This window comes from Apostichopus japonicus, chromosome 13 (assembly GCF_037975245.1).
Source record: "Apostichopus japonicus isolate 1M-3 chromosome 13, ASM3797524v1, whole genome shotgun sequence".
In the NCBI taxonomy this organism is placed as follows: Eukaryota; Metazoa; Echinodermata; class Holothuroidea; order Aspidochirotida; family Stichopodidae; genus Apostichopus; species Apostichopus japonicus.
The window spans coordinates 8,891,690-8,907,503 of record NC_092573.1 but is presented as its reverse complement, the minus strand read 5'-3'; the positions used below and the strand labels follow the sequence as shown (position 1 = coordinate 8,907,503).

Sequence of the window (15,814 nt, the reverse complement as noted above, 5' to 3'; positions counted from 1 at the left end):
TATTTATAGTGTCAATTCTATGTCATATAGGTAATCGTTGCTTCGATTAAGTTGATATATTGTTCTAAACAACTGTTATGTCAATTAGCATTAAGCTGCTTAGTGCCAGTGGCATACACCTATTAGAGTCTATATCCATCCGCTCGATTGTTCTCCTTCAGGAAAAGTGTCAAAAAGCAGCAGGAGAACATCTTTTGTGACCTGTTATCAATCATGATGTAGTTTATTGTGGCTTGCATGTTGAAGAGCATGAATGGAAGTACATGTGGTGAGAACATTGGGAGGCAATTTTTAGACCCCTTTAGGCCTCCCATGAGCAGCGTAGGAAAATTGTTTACCACTGAGTGAAGAGGTTTGAGAAGGCTTTTAATGGGCGTATGCTACCTGATACAATTTGACTATTCGTCTCATCTTTTCTGTCACGGTTCAATCCTAGAGGCTGTATTTCGTGCGGTTAAAAAGAAGCTAATTGGATACATTGATAACCTTACCTCGGCTAGTTAATCCCACCGAAATTTAATGAATGAATGGATTTAAGCGCCATGATATGCTTTGTTTGGACTTGTTTAATTTGTAGAGTATTTGCGTAAAAATATTTTGTATAGACATCTGTAAGCAGCGGGTGTGGCCTTGCTAATTAAAATTTCCTTTCACATTTTCGGAATGCAAAATTAGGGATATTTTGGAAGTCACTCCAAAATTAGTTTCCAAGCAGAGGAGTTACCTCTTAAAGAAGCTCCACATTGTTTTAACTTAATTCACCAGGAAATCGCCACGAGATAGAATTTAGTAGCTGGGCCTTTTGTATGAAGGCAGTTATTTATTAGTGTATGCGCGGCAGTACATAAATTTTGAAAGTTACTCTTTTTTATTGGACACTGTCTGGGTGTTTAACGCCTATTCGGCGTCGCGTCGTGTTGGGAGACAGGTGTTAGGGGAGAGAGCCCTGGATGCTATCGTGAAACTAATTAAGAGGCATTTTCATTCCATCGTTTTGGCTGAGAGCAGGAGACCTACTTCACCAACTGGGGGCGTGCTTGTTCATGTTTCTTCGACTTATCTTCTAACTAACTTCTTTGTTCCGGAGACTTGGAGCGTTTGGAACTTAACAATATACATTGTTTACTATATACCGCCATACGGGTTTGAGTATTAAAATCATTAAAATGAGGGCGCTCCATTGACTCCTATCTAAGGTTTAACAGTGGTGAAAAAAATCATTGAAAAGAAAACAAACGGGAAATTGTGAATTCCCTCCTCAGTGATATAGTCTGTATCAATTAAGTTATATGTTTTCATATAAAGTAAGCGGGACATTATTTTCATTCATTTATTTATTACCAGCAAGTTTAACATTTAAAGAATTATAAAAGAACCGAGACTAATATGTACAAATGCGTAATTTACCAACTGTGATGAAAAACCGTGAAGATTTGATTGGTCATCGAAAATGTTTCATAAACAATACGGCAGTTCAAATGAAACAAGTATCTACGAGTCAAGTAATATCATCGTTCATGAACTTACTCTGCCGGGAATACCAAAGAGTAATTCTGTAATATATTAAGAGGTTTCTCTTCATGAACTCAAGTGAGAAGACAGCAAGTATATATACCTGAACGTTATCATTATTCATGCACAAACTGCGTACATATGATATTGTATATGTCTTCTTCATAACTCCGATTTATCATGCAGTGTACAGTATTCATATGCAATGGCAAACCTAAGCAATAAAAGCGAGTACAATCGAGTCAAAACGAACAAGAAAAAGAAGATACGAGGAGCTGGACATTTTACAAACTAAATAAGTGCAGACATGATGACGCCTGTTGATGTAATTCTTTGTGTAGCAATGGCGGACTGGGCTCTGTTAACAGAACGCCAGAACTGACTGATTTCAGATTTCTGACATTTGCAACTAGAGTTTCTCCCTCGTTGAATCACACTAAATATAACAATACTAGCGATTAATAGCAGAAAAAATAATTAATAAGTAAATTAATTAATTAATCAACACACATGCAGATATATTAATTTCCTTTACGTAGTCCTTACATTGAATAGTTACATATGGATCAATTGAACTACTAAAAAGGAATACCAGGGAATCAACGGTAAATTTCTTTTTATGTGTGTATGTATTGTATGTATTATGGATCCGCCTGTAAGCAGGAACTCGCGAAGAAGCCTCATTGGCTTATCAATGCCGCAAGCTGACCGAGGTCAGTCTCTTAGATTCATATTTAAGGTTCATGGTTATGAATTGTCAACAACTCTGTAACTGGACGACATACATTAATATTGGAGTGACACGAACTCGGAACCTTATGATTGAAAGGCACCGGCGTTAACCACTGAGCTAACACTCCATTTATATGGTTTGATATATAGTCAATGTTTCTATGAAAAGTCGCGATTTTAACTGCTATAATACAATTCCGCCGAATGACTGAACAATTCATTTAGTACCGTACGGTTCCTTTTTGAAAACTCCCCAATCTAACTTAAAACTAACCTAGTTCTAAATTTCAAGAAAAGTTGGTATTAAATAGTCGAATGTGTGAGATTCAGTGTTCCAGTTTCAAGGAATAAGTCGAAATGAGGGGTATCATAATAAAGGAGGATATAGTTAACAATTTGAGAAAAAACACCAAACGTTTAAGATGCGAAGCCACAAGCTTCAGATAAAAAGTCGAAATTTCGAGGAACGAGTCAAAACTTAGATGTTGTTGACGCCTTTTCCTAAAAATAGTCAAAAGTTGAGAATATAGATGTAAATTGGAAATAACAATCGTCTTTTTAGAACTTGAGCCAATCCCTGTCCATCGAAAATCTTAGATAAATAGTACACACTTTTGGGAGAACTGAGGAAATTAAATGAAAACACAATTTTGAGATATAATAGTAAAACACTTTAAGATATCTGAGCTATCGTAGCAGTTTCAAAAGAAACTGGTATACATGTAGTGTAGGAACCGGCTCATGTTAGAATGAGGCGGCAACACCTCATTGCAAAAGTGAAAGTTATCACAGAGTTATTATGTATACCGTTATCGAAATATACATTTCTTTGCTGTGTATTATGATCATAGCATTTGAAAGAAAACCAGGTTTACTCTAAAAGCATATTATCTGCACAATTCTGGTACAATTTTCCACTATTGCTCGATCATCAAAGCTGCCGTTATTGTTGCAATGAACTTTTAAATGTGTCTAGCTAAATAAGAAGATAAAAAACCCGAGGTTGAGGATGAAAATCACAACGAAATAAATGAGCCCAAACCCATAAGTATATAATAAGTAACAAAGAGAACCCTTTTTGTTTTTGTCCTCTTCATTGCTGCAGTCTATTAGAGGTGACCTGTCACTTGCGTTAGTGAACGATGGATGTGAAAAACTCGATTCTGCAATTCCTAATCCACTAGAAACTTCACTGGTGCTTCTTCTATGACTAGGTGGTGTACTTTCTTGATGTGAATCAGGTTTCTCCTCCGTTTTACGTCCCTTGTCTCCTTTAGACGAACTCGTTTTCTTATCTGTTTGATTAGTAGAATCTACATTGCTTAATTCATGACTGGTTTCGGGTTGGGTGGAGATTGTTGATCTACTTACTTTATCTGAAACAGGTTTCACACGCCACCAAATAATCTTCAACATTGTTACGACCGACTGTAAAATCATCAAGATCACGGTATAAATACCTTAAAAATAAAAAAATTAATTTAAATATGTCAAATGGTTTAATACGTAACAGTGAAATTGTACAAAAAAATTGAAATAAAAATCTCGGGGTTGTTTAGATCGATTTGTGTTGTCGAAATTGTCTAAATATCAAATCAACTAGGTCCCCGGTCAAATGATCGACTCTTTGTTCCCCTCTTTGTGTTCAGGATACCGCTAAGCGCTGTTTACGATGAGCGGTGATCAGCGATTATTGCACACATAGGTATAGCTTACTCTGTTAGTATGGAAACTACAACTAGCAGCAGTTCCAAAGTAAGGGAATGGGGTGTGGGGGCACGTATTGGGACAACTCTTTAAATTATGAATATTTTATACACGAAATTCACAATTGTGACAAAGCTTTAATGTCATATAACCAGTTACTTACATTCACCATAGTATCGAGACCGACTAGCAGTGACTTGCTGAGCAATGTTTCGAAAGCGGTAACTTGCTTTATAATTACAACTGTACACTGTTATTAGCTGGGATTACAGGCCTACAGAAGCTGCAGCAATTTTTAGATAGCGATTTTAGAGTACAAAAATACTTGTCACAAGCTACAGTTACACTTTCATTTGTCTGGAATGTATCTCAGATCCCTATTGAGATTCCAAGGGTAGCTCAAACGTTTTCATGTATTTCTTTTTCATTCGCAGCGAGTTTAAAGCACAATATGTGTGGACATTATTGCAAAGCCCTGGTGGGGGGAGCAGGGGGAGAACAGCCCCCTGAAGTTGATAGACTTTGAAATATTTCTTGTCAACTAGTAACGACTTTAAAGCACAAAAGCAAATGCCAGAAAGAGAAATTAAATTTCTGTGGTATTTATTCCAAGCCTGGAAGCTGTAGTGCTTTCAAGATAGTTCTCGTGTAGCTATTTCAACTTAAGCAATGAAACGCATTCCAGAGATTCCAGTTAAATTGAAATGTATATCAAACCTGAATGGGGGGGGGGGGGGCAGGCACGATATGTGATATTAATGGAAGTTTTAAATCGTAGTATGGCCATATTCAAACTTGCGTTTTCATATTTAACAAGTCAAACAGAAAGTCCAGTGGCATATCAATGATTGAGCTGAACGACACTGACTGTTCGGTGATATTCGAAAAACAACACTAAAAATTGACATAACGTGACCACACTAACGACATAGAGAACACAATATTGGATATGGCCCTGTGGTATCGTCATTCTTTCTATAGCAATTAGAAACTCCACCTTCGTGTAATAATCTGTTTATCATTGAACTGACCTACAAAACAGACACCAGTGTCAGGTAGCAGATTGTACAACATCGGTAAGAAAACCACCAAAGCCAAGACACACGCGAGGTCATAAGTTGCAACTTCAGCATCTCCATGAGGAAAGCAAAACATAAGGAAAGTCATGGCTACACCACTATGCAAGGTAACACAAAACTAAGCATGGCGAGCCAAGGTTGATACCGTTCCAGTGTGACTTTATACGTTATGTATGATTGGTCCTCTACACAGTAAAGACATCGGTAGCTTGGGTCATGATGGAAATGCGTCATATGCCATTCACCAAGACTTGCTTCATTTCGTTTGTAAGTGTCGTTTATGAATAAATCGTCGTTGTGGTAAAGTAGTTGCTGTGAAATAAACAGTATATGCATGAAATACGTGAAATACATCAAATTTTCTGTTGAAATAGCATGAAATAACAAATAAAAAAACGTTATCTAGAACAATCGTTTAACTTCTTATAAGCAGGTGCGGGTGTCACGGAAAATTAAAATGAACCAAACTGTTCTCCGCCCTTTATTGTTCATTAATTAATAACGGTATGTATTAATAATTTGAACACTACCACATAATATATTCGACAATGTATTAATAAAACATAGTTAATATATTCTATATTTTATATCCAGGCCGTTGATAATAGAGTTTATTGCAATGTCTGAGAACAGTATACGTAAACCATTACACACAAACTGCCTCTGTGTATAGAATCATTACCATCTTGGAATTAGGGTTTAGAAAATTTTACTACTTCTGAACATCTTTTGTGCATATTTAAGAGGAACCGAAGCTTATGTCGCATGTGATTTGGAATAACTAGACGAATTATGTTACTACAAAACGGATCCAAAACTTCAATCCCTTAAGGAACTTTTCTTATGTCACAACCCTCAATCGAGAAGTAATCAATCAACTTAGTTATCTACATTTTATACCATACACTTTTACATTCAGTATTACTTTTATATAATCCTTTTTTTTTTAAATTGACTATTGCCGAATGCCTTTTCGTACACTATGCATGAAGGAACAAAAACCAATAAGCTACATCTACTACACACAAGCAAACAACATATTAGTACTTTAAGGAAGAGCTACATAGGGTACGAGAAAAAAATCAAGATTACAAACAAAACTTGAGGGCCATCTACGGAGTAGGAAATCTCATCGCCAAATCAATTTAATGTATAACTGTTTATCGTCTGCATAATTTTTTTCCATTCATGAACTCCGCATTGAGCAAAGCACCATGACTTTTGACCTTATTTTCCGTGATTGAAATCTTATATTTTGACAATACTTAATTTGTGAAGGTTGTAAGACCATTCAACATTTGTCTTTGCATTCATAGCAAAAAATCACCTTTAATTCTGAAGGAAAGCAAAATTAATAGGAATACACACGCGAACACACCCCATAATTCACATTTTCATTGAGTGTATAGAAGTGGTTGGAACGACATCATCAATAGGGTCACAAAGGGTCAGTCATGACTCATAGGACGACGACGACGACGACGTATACGAACACTCTGTTAAAAATCTTGTTGTGGAAAACAAGCGAGGCAGCTGCGCGCATTCACTGACTTCATCTTTTGGTGGTTAAGAAGTGTAAAAGTCAGCAATCTAGCGCATTCCAGCAGTAAAATATCTTTGATTGTATACTCAAAAACTTTGCTACCGCCTTGTCTATTAATTCTCGACTTCTAAGTTTTACTCTGGACAGGCGGAGTTATTTAAAATCTTAAAAATAAATAAAGTAAAGTACAATCTTACAATCCATTTTTTGTTACCCCTTTGCAGGTCTCCGGGCAGGGGACTCTTGCAGTATACAGTTTTAACCTTTAAAAGTGAGGCAGTTTTGTGTGTGGGAATTGGTGTATAGATATATTCCACTTGAGGCTTATCTTGAGGGTATAGCTGGAGTACTGCTACAGGCGTGTACTGAGGCCTGACAGGTGGGGTCATGGGGGTCAAGTGAGAGGAGGGTTTCGTCCAGCCATGGGTTAGAGGTTGTAATTTTAATGAGTTTTACTGGGGAAGTTAGAACAGTAGAAGTAGGCAATTTTTTAGATATTAGGGTGTGTTTAGCAGTAGAAAAGATACCTTCAGAGAGGAAGGAGTGTAGTAAAGAGATCTCCAGAGAGGAAGGAATTAATAAATTAAAGCTTACAAAGAGCAAGAGAAAATTTACCTATTTTTTAATGCCATTTCTCGGCCTCGAGAACAACTTCAGTTACCATGGTAACCACATAGTATGATAGTACTTGACATACTTATTCAATATTTTTGTGAACGTTGGATGTCATTGCAATGCTTCACCTTAAAGTTATAGCCTTAAAAAAAATCCCTTTTTGAACTCTGACTGCTGACGTTTGTTACGATAGCAACCACATATTTTGATCAGTGACTTGACATACGTATTATGCCTATGAAGGTTGCAAGTCAACCCGTGACCTCCTACCGTTGACCTTTGACCTCGTTTACCATGGTAACTACATTTTGATAGAACTTGACATACTTATTACACTGCGAAACACAGCTTGCTATCACGGGGCACCTCCATACCAATATTGAAGAAAATGTCGCCAGCCGTTCACTAGGAGTTCTTAATAAATTTTGCACTCAAATATACATTTGACCTTCAAACCCGTGATATTTTAACTCAGTTTCAATGGTAACCACATATGTTCATAGTATTTGACATTCCCATTACACCCATATCATCAATTCAATGTTTTCCCTTGGAGGTAAAGCAGAAATTTACTTTTCACCTAATGCAACTTATGATATTTGGCTTTTCGTTGCGAGGGTCTGCGAGATGGAAGTTACGTTCTCCAGGTCACAGAAAGCTTCTTACCCGTCTCCCAGATAACGGACTTCCGGGCACTCTACAATTGGTGAGCACCCAAATCGCTACTCAGGAAAATTAACTACAACCATGGCAAACGTTGCTATGGCAATAACCAACCGACTACAATATACCATTTCAGCAATAAGATAATAATACGTCATGGCATGGAGAACATTAGCATAAAATATGTTAAGCAAGATTGTGCACTTTTTATGGCCATGGAAACAAAATAAGTACGGTGGTTAGGTTTCCAAATTATTCCTTTAATCAAGTAGTCCTGTATTATACACCCATTTAACATTTCGGGAAAGAAAACCATGGAAAAACAGGTCACATATTCCATAGGCGTAGGAGGCGGGGTACTGCAGCCCCCTCCCCCCCACCAAACCAAATAATTTTGTGAAAAATCGGGCAATATGCTGAGAAATTTTCGGGCACCTACTGAATGAAAAATCAATTGAAATGATGTAGCTAAACTTTTGCAGGGGTGGGCAACCTTTTTGAATGAATAGGCCAGATATAAGGAGTGAAAAAATGATTGGGCCGCACCTAACCAATTATCTGCTGTTGATTTCAAACCTTTGATTCCGGGGACTTCCAAGCAATAGGTTTGTTTACTTAATCTGTATTCACAAAAACATAATGTCAAAACAGTGCAGTTGATAATTAATGGGGATAATAGGCCTACCTGACAGCATCATCAGTGCCGATAAATTCTGCAGTGAGCTCGTTATTTTGTGATGATGTAAAATCAGCGGCGTAACGCCTATGGGCTCGGACGGGGCAAACCCAGGGGCCCCGACCAAAGGGGCCCCTGCTGCACTGATGTACAGAACTTAGAAGAGGGGTACCCTTTCTTTCTTTTCTTTTTGAAACGGCACGTTTTCGTTGGAAAAGAAACTATAAACGATACAATGGACATATTTTTCTGTGCGTTAATACGTTCGTCATAAATCATATTCCCCTGGAACTGCAAATCTCGTATCCTTCTTTCCGCACGACTGACTCAAGAGCCTAAGGTACACACTGGAACTTGATAGGCTACGATGGTACATATTATATAGCGAAATAGCCTCTCTAATTTCAATGAATTCGATCTCGGTCAGGGTTGCCACATGACATTGGCCGATAACTGGCCAAATGACACAAATTTGGCATATTTTGAACCCCTTTCCATCGAGAGCGAGGAGGCATGGTCACTTGATATAGATGGACTAATCGTTATGTCTACTGACAAGAAGGCCATGCTCAGTAAATTCAAGCTCTAGCCTTTCCAAGTTCTTGGGAACTTGGATATCATTTGTCCGCAGGAGTTACGCCACGGGTGGAAATGTACATGTTTTTGTTAATTGGACATTGGTCATTTGGTCTTATTGTCCTTTCAATCTCAGTCTTATTGTCCTTTCAGTATATGTATTCTAGCTTTGCAACACATTTTTTCATGTTCCCAGTATGACAGACAAGGCGGACCAAAATGTGTCTATGAACGCAGATTTTCCCCAAAATCTCAGTCGATAAAATCACCACGAAATGTTCCATATACGGCTTACATTGCACCAGAGAGCTTGTAGAGCCCCAGAGCTTCAAGGGCCCTAAGGCGGGCCCTGCACCCACGCCTTTGGGACTTCGCGCTCCGCGCTCGTGATGTGCGCTTAGCGCACATCGGTTGATTCTCCGTAGCAGCCAGGGGCCCTTCCTTCCCTGGACCAAGGGGCCCCCAGACTCATCGTTACGCCGCTGCCCCTTACTACACTCAAAAACGTCGCTACTCTCTTAACTTACACCATTGAATATACAAATTACAATGTTTTTACAGATTTTTACGTGCAATCTGAGAAATTGCAGGCTTGAGACCCATATTTTAGGGCTAGGTATTCGCAGCATAAAGCACCCGGGAAGTGCCGTTTCCGGCCATCTGGGGGTTTGAAAAACCCCAAATTTTCTTGTACGCTCCGCTCCAACCGATGGTGGCGCTGCGCTTAGATAGTCTCCACACATTAGCCCCCCCCCCCCCAATAATTTTCCCGTTCCGCCGCGCCTGTTAAGAATGCAAGTGATAGGCCTATATAAAACATAGACTATAGACGTAATAGACATATTTACGCACCGTAGTTTCTCATAAGACTGCTAAACTGTTTGCGCATGTTCTTAGGAGCTCTCAGTTCATTGTCACTCTAACCAAAACGAAGCCAAAACAAGCGCACGTTCCTCGCATCCGCGATCGTGCATATACGTGATGAGCGGTTAAAATAAACCTTGTCTTTTTTTTTGAACGCCATTCATACAACACGTGCCTAGAATCTTGTACACGTCTGACTAATGAAATGAGACGAAACACCCGATACTCATAGATGGCACAGTCTCTACTGTTCATGTCCTGTAACACATGTTACCATGTTACAAACACAAAGTAGTAATTACTGCAAGTGTTTGGGACATGAACAGTAGTTGTTGTACCAACCATTTAGAGCGAGGTCATGAATACGCGATTCTAAAATGAAGTCGTATCTAGTCGTTTTATGCTATAAGTAAGCCTATGGATATAACCAAACATGGTCTTTCTGCGTTCTCGGCATGACGAAATGGCGTAATTTAAAGAGAGGTGTGAACTGGAATCAAGCGGTACCGTACTCTCCTTTACTTCATCTCGTAGGCATTATCATCTTTATCAGTTCTTTCATGGGAACAAGTTTAACAGCTTTGCAGTTGTTACACTGCCACATGTAACATATTTTACCGTTTGATGAACACAAAGTAGTCATTACTGAGGCACTGTTGTAGGACATGAACAGTAGTTGCTGTACCAGCTATGAGTATCGGCTGAACGAAATGATATGAAAAGTTCGCTAAAACCAACTGAATACGCAGTGTTAGCTCAGTCGTTAACGCCGCTGCCTTCCAATCATAAGGTCCCCAATTCGAGTAACTCCAAGATTAATGTACTTCGTCTAGTTACAGAGTTGTTGAAAATTGACAATTCATTATCATGGACGTTAAATATGAATCTAAGAGACTGACGTCGGTCAGCTTGCGGCTTTGATAAGCCAATGAGGCGTCTTCGCGAGTTCCTGCTTGGAGGCGGATCTAAAATACATACATACAAATATCTCGTACTGTGCGGGCGTCTCATTGTCGAAGACCTACTTTCATTTATAAAGTGTAAATCGCACGGGGACGACCCCCCCACCACCACCATGACCACTGCAGGGTACGGACTTGAACTTGGCATCAGTTAAGGATATGTACTACTAAACTTGAGGTATAATGAATAACATGGTTATAACAACATGATTATAGCAGCTTATCACCTAGGCACCCAGTCTCCAAACTCCTATAACATATGTTATTATTTCACAAACACTTAAACCTATCATGAGTGGCATTGCTAACCAAACTGAATGCACAATATAATTTACATGCAGTGTTATATTGCTTTAACGTGATAATACAACACACTATAAAATATGAAAAATAATATACTGGAAAGGCGATCTGGAGATCAGTATCTGCTGACTTAGCATATAGCCTCAGCGGTGTATGGGTGCGGTTCCTCGTGCAATTTACGCTATAAATGAAATATGTTATTCTTATTTCAACCTAGTTGAATGATTTCATTTTTCATCAGGCGTGAAGCAAATGAGAATAAAACATTAACAACTACTAATCTCATAGCACAATGTTTGAGCTCCTTTCATGAGATACACGAGTCATTATGAGCCCGATAGGCTTAGCGTCTACACGATTCAGTCACTAAACCGAGGGGTTAGTTTATAATATATCCCCACCCTTCAGAAAGTGGGAGCGTGCCGCCGCCCCCCCCCCCTATGATTGACGCCCCTGGGTACAATGTCATAGATGCAATCAGAAAAACTTATTTTATGTTTTTCGTCTAATGTACATCTAAGTTTCTAATTTTCGACATTGGGACAAATCTCAATATAGATACATTACATTTATTGAAATATGTTTACATTCACATCCCCGTTGGTAAAGTTAGAAGGTTATCCATTCCAAGATATTTTTAATACGAAATATATTGTTGCCCACGTTCAACTATGACATCACACCTTCTTATAAACTGTTCATTTATGGCAAAACGAAAAAGAAATCTGTGACAACTCCAACTACCAATATCTTAATGCTTAGAATATGTTTGATCCTCTTTCACCAGTGCAAAATGAAAAGCTATCGTGGACTATTCTTATAATCTTACAAACTGCATCATTCTGGGTGTTAAGTACAGAACAGTGAATTATGTGAGAAAATTGACTAGTTTTCATGTTTTATTTTGAATCAGTGCTACATACTGCTCAAAAGGAATTCATCTATCCAATCCTATAGAGTGTTTCACGTTTTTGTTTTATTATTAAAGAAAGAGGGAAAATGAAAAATTCAGGCCTGAGTAAATACTTTGACGGCATTGATTAAACAAGGAAATAAGTTTTTATGTTTGTTTTCATATCAATATACATTTACGTGTTGCACTAACAATGACGTGTACTGTGTAAATTCTAAACGTCACAAAATACATAAGGGATAAAAATTACCGGAAAAAACACTAGTCAAATAGTAGGACACGTTTGTTTAACATAATCTCCATTGTGAGGTGATTACGATTTAAATACACTTAGATTAATTTCACTTATTGTGATAAATAATTTTACTGTTTTACGGTAACAGACTGACTTTACTAACACAGTCCTCCTTTAGTTTACGCAATCATATCTGTATTTGCTCTATAGACATGATATGGTAAAAAGCAATAAAGTGTACAAACACAAAGAAGTGAAGACAAATTTATATTATTATATAATAAAAACAAAGAAATAAGAGAATAATAATCAGGAAAATTCAAAAATGTAGGAGGGAAAAGTAGTAATGACAACTTCATACTATTAACGACACAGAATAATGACTCTGGACATATTTCACGATCTGTCCTTCTTGTATTGTGGCGCCTGGGAGTAAGAGGGGATTTCCCGTATTTGAAAAAAGCTCAGTAAAGTGTTGCATTCAAGGACATGAAGAAACAACGCACATCCGGGTCACTCGACGAAGCATTTACTGTAGTTGATGGCAGGAAAGATGAGTAGGATGCGAGGGAAGAAGAAGGTGAGGGTCAATGTACATGACGCAATGTTATACGTCACAATCTAATATTAAAGTGCAGTAACTAATTGGAGCATTATTGACCAATATCAGTGCTACATATACCCGTGACTCAAAAATCTCTTCGAGTAGCACAATTCAGTGCAAAGCTATCGTGTGAGACAAAATTACTAATAATGATTTACGTTTGGTTGTGTGGCATTGCTAAAGAAAATTTGATATGATCAAAACTACAAATTTAAGAAAGGCGCTTGGTTTAATCAACGATGCTATATTGGTACCAGATCTAAGTATATAGCAATGCTACTAAGATTCTATTGAGTGTGTGATGGAAGTCAAAGTGACTTTGCTTACGGGATTCATTCAGCCTGCATGACCATACATAGCAGTGTTCAACAGGGATCTATTTCTGGTCTATCACTGTTTGTTTCTACTGTATATTAATGACTTTGATTTATGTCTATCACACTGCAACGCTGCTATGTATGTAGACGATACAATTTTCCATGGTAGTGGGAAAACCATGACGGACTTAGAGGTTAATCAAGGAACTTTATAAGAAGCGGTGTAGCCTGGGGTCGATGAAGTCTTACATGGATCCAACTTTTACGTAAGGAGTGTGAGTCCTTCCAATAGAAAAATTTAAGCGTCAGAAAGGTGTATTCTGAGCCATACGGTCTATATAAGCAGACCTAAACGCAAAGTTATGCTACTAAATAAATTTACACTATATCTTCAGATATTATGATACGGATATTTCGACTTATTCTTTGTTATTACTAGTTGACATTTGATCTCAAACTTTCGATTACTTAATCTCAAACTATCACTGAGTAATTCAGGTCTCTAAACAGGATTGCCACCTTATGTATTTTGAACGTTTAAAGCCTTTCCGCTACCGCTACCTTTGCAACGATATGTGAAAAGGTCATGCTTGTTTAATGTTAGAATTTCCTCCAGCCGTTTCATCTGCATGAACTTGAAGTATGCTTATAAACGTGTTACTCAATTCACAACAAAACCTCCTGAGCTAGTTTAAACAAGCCTTCAGGATTTCATGCATTAACAACGGTAATGTTATGAATTATTTGTTCGCAGTCCCCAATAGCGTGGAAGCCTCAGCCTATTGTGCAAAGATATCCCTTCAAACTAACATTTTGTTTCTGTGTGTTGCAATGTGGTCAAAAACATTGTAGCGTAACGAATCGTTTAATCATCCTTCTAATTGCTTCTAAATCATCAATAACATTGTATTGTAATCTCATTGTACCAGCCAGTTGTGATGGAGCAACTCCCTGATTGTACAATCTAGATCTTACAAAGAGCGCATTTCTCTCTTCTGTGTGTTACGCTATACCAAAGAACCATTGTAACCTTATTGTATATTCAAGTATATTACTAAAGAAAATTAACTATTCAGGTTGCTCAGTGGGAAGAGCCGTGGACTTGTAATCTGGTGTTCCGGGATGCGATTTTTTTTCCTGAACCTTTCGGGCAGTGTACGTGGAGTTTAGCCAATCAGAGCGAGGCTGTGTTGATGACGTACTACTCAGTAAAGATGGTCAGTCGGGTAAAAGCGTCGCTTCAAGAACATAAGGTGGAAAACGAAAGACCGCGAGTTCGAGCCCCGTGTGGATTTTCCCCCCACTTTTTCTTATGTCCAAGTAGTAATGTCCAAGTATTAGGCCTATATCATGAATTGAAAATCGATGAATTGAAAATCGATATTATAAGTTATGTCATGGTTTTAGTGCATGGTCATCTTATATATGAAACTCCGAAGATAGTGTGCCGAAAATATATATAGTTTCTTTTGTTTATTTTCCTTCTAGATCTTATTAGAGGGAAATCGGTCTCAGCCCCAAAATGTGGTACATCCGCTTTAGGAAAGTTTATCCTAATTTAAAGGCAGATGACTGGCTAGAATAAAAGACAATGGAAACAGATATTCATTCTGGAACAATTAAAAGAGAGGATTTATTGCATAATAAAACAAGGGCAGTGCTTGCACTCTTATTTACATAATTCGCTCATCAGTTTACAACAAATATTTGGCAGTTTCCACAATAAACCGTTAATTACTGGACCTCGTCTCTCACAAGGAGGTGCTATAGGAAAAGTTATTTGATTGCAATCTGACCTCCGTTAGGTGTCCAATTTTTAACGCAAAGAGCAGGATTTTTAATAAATAAACCAATGATAATTTACAAGTAAAGAAAGTCAAATATGGATTTTATCTTACTGATGTTAGTCAATTCCTAAACACAGTTCCAGGTGCAGAAAAGCAAAATTACAATTAAATACAGGATCAGACAAAGACTTTTTTTTAAATATATGAATAAACGGCCAACTAAAATTACTTGTTTACTTGCTAACAGCAACTTGACGAGTGAGTCAAAATTTAATAATCCTAGCACTATAGCAACAACTTGAAATTCACACTGCCAAACCGCGCTATAAGACCCGCCCAATTATGTGCTGCCTATATTGCTGCTAACGCCAAAGTGCCCCAAAACAAGATAAATCACAAGATAAATCAAAACAAAATAAGATACTGAGTACAGTGTCATGTCAATCTGAAGACAATGTAAATTTGTACAACAGACAGCGATCATATATCGCCGTTTTTCAACAAAGAAACCGATGCAAACGTCACGTAAGTTGTGCACAATGATTCAGTATAATGTTATTATTGCAAGGCCTATATACCTTAATACTTTCTGCTGTAGTACAACAATTATGTTGACTTATCGAATGTGATTTCCCCACTCCAACATTTGGTACGCACGCCGCCATCTTTACTGTAGTACGTCATCAACACAGCCTCGCTCTGATTGGCTAAACTCCACGTACACTG

At 37.9% G+C, this 15,814-nt stretch overlaps 1 protein-coding gene across 1 annotated transcript in view; it reads right to left on the bottom strand.

The window, feature by feature from the left end:
• The window catches only part of LOC139978641 (neuronal acetylcholine receptor subunit alpha-6-like), a 166,957-nt gene that overhangs the window by 49,743 nt on the left and 101,400 nt on the right, over positions 1–15,814 (bottom strand). The gene's annotated exons all lie outside the window — the stretch shown is intronic.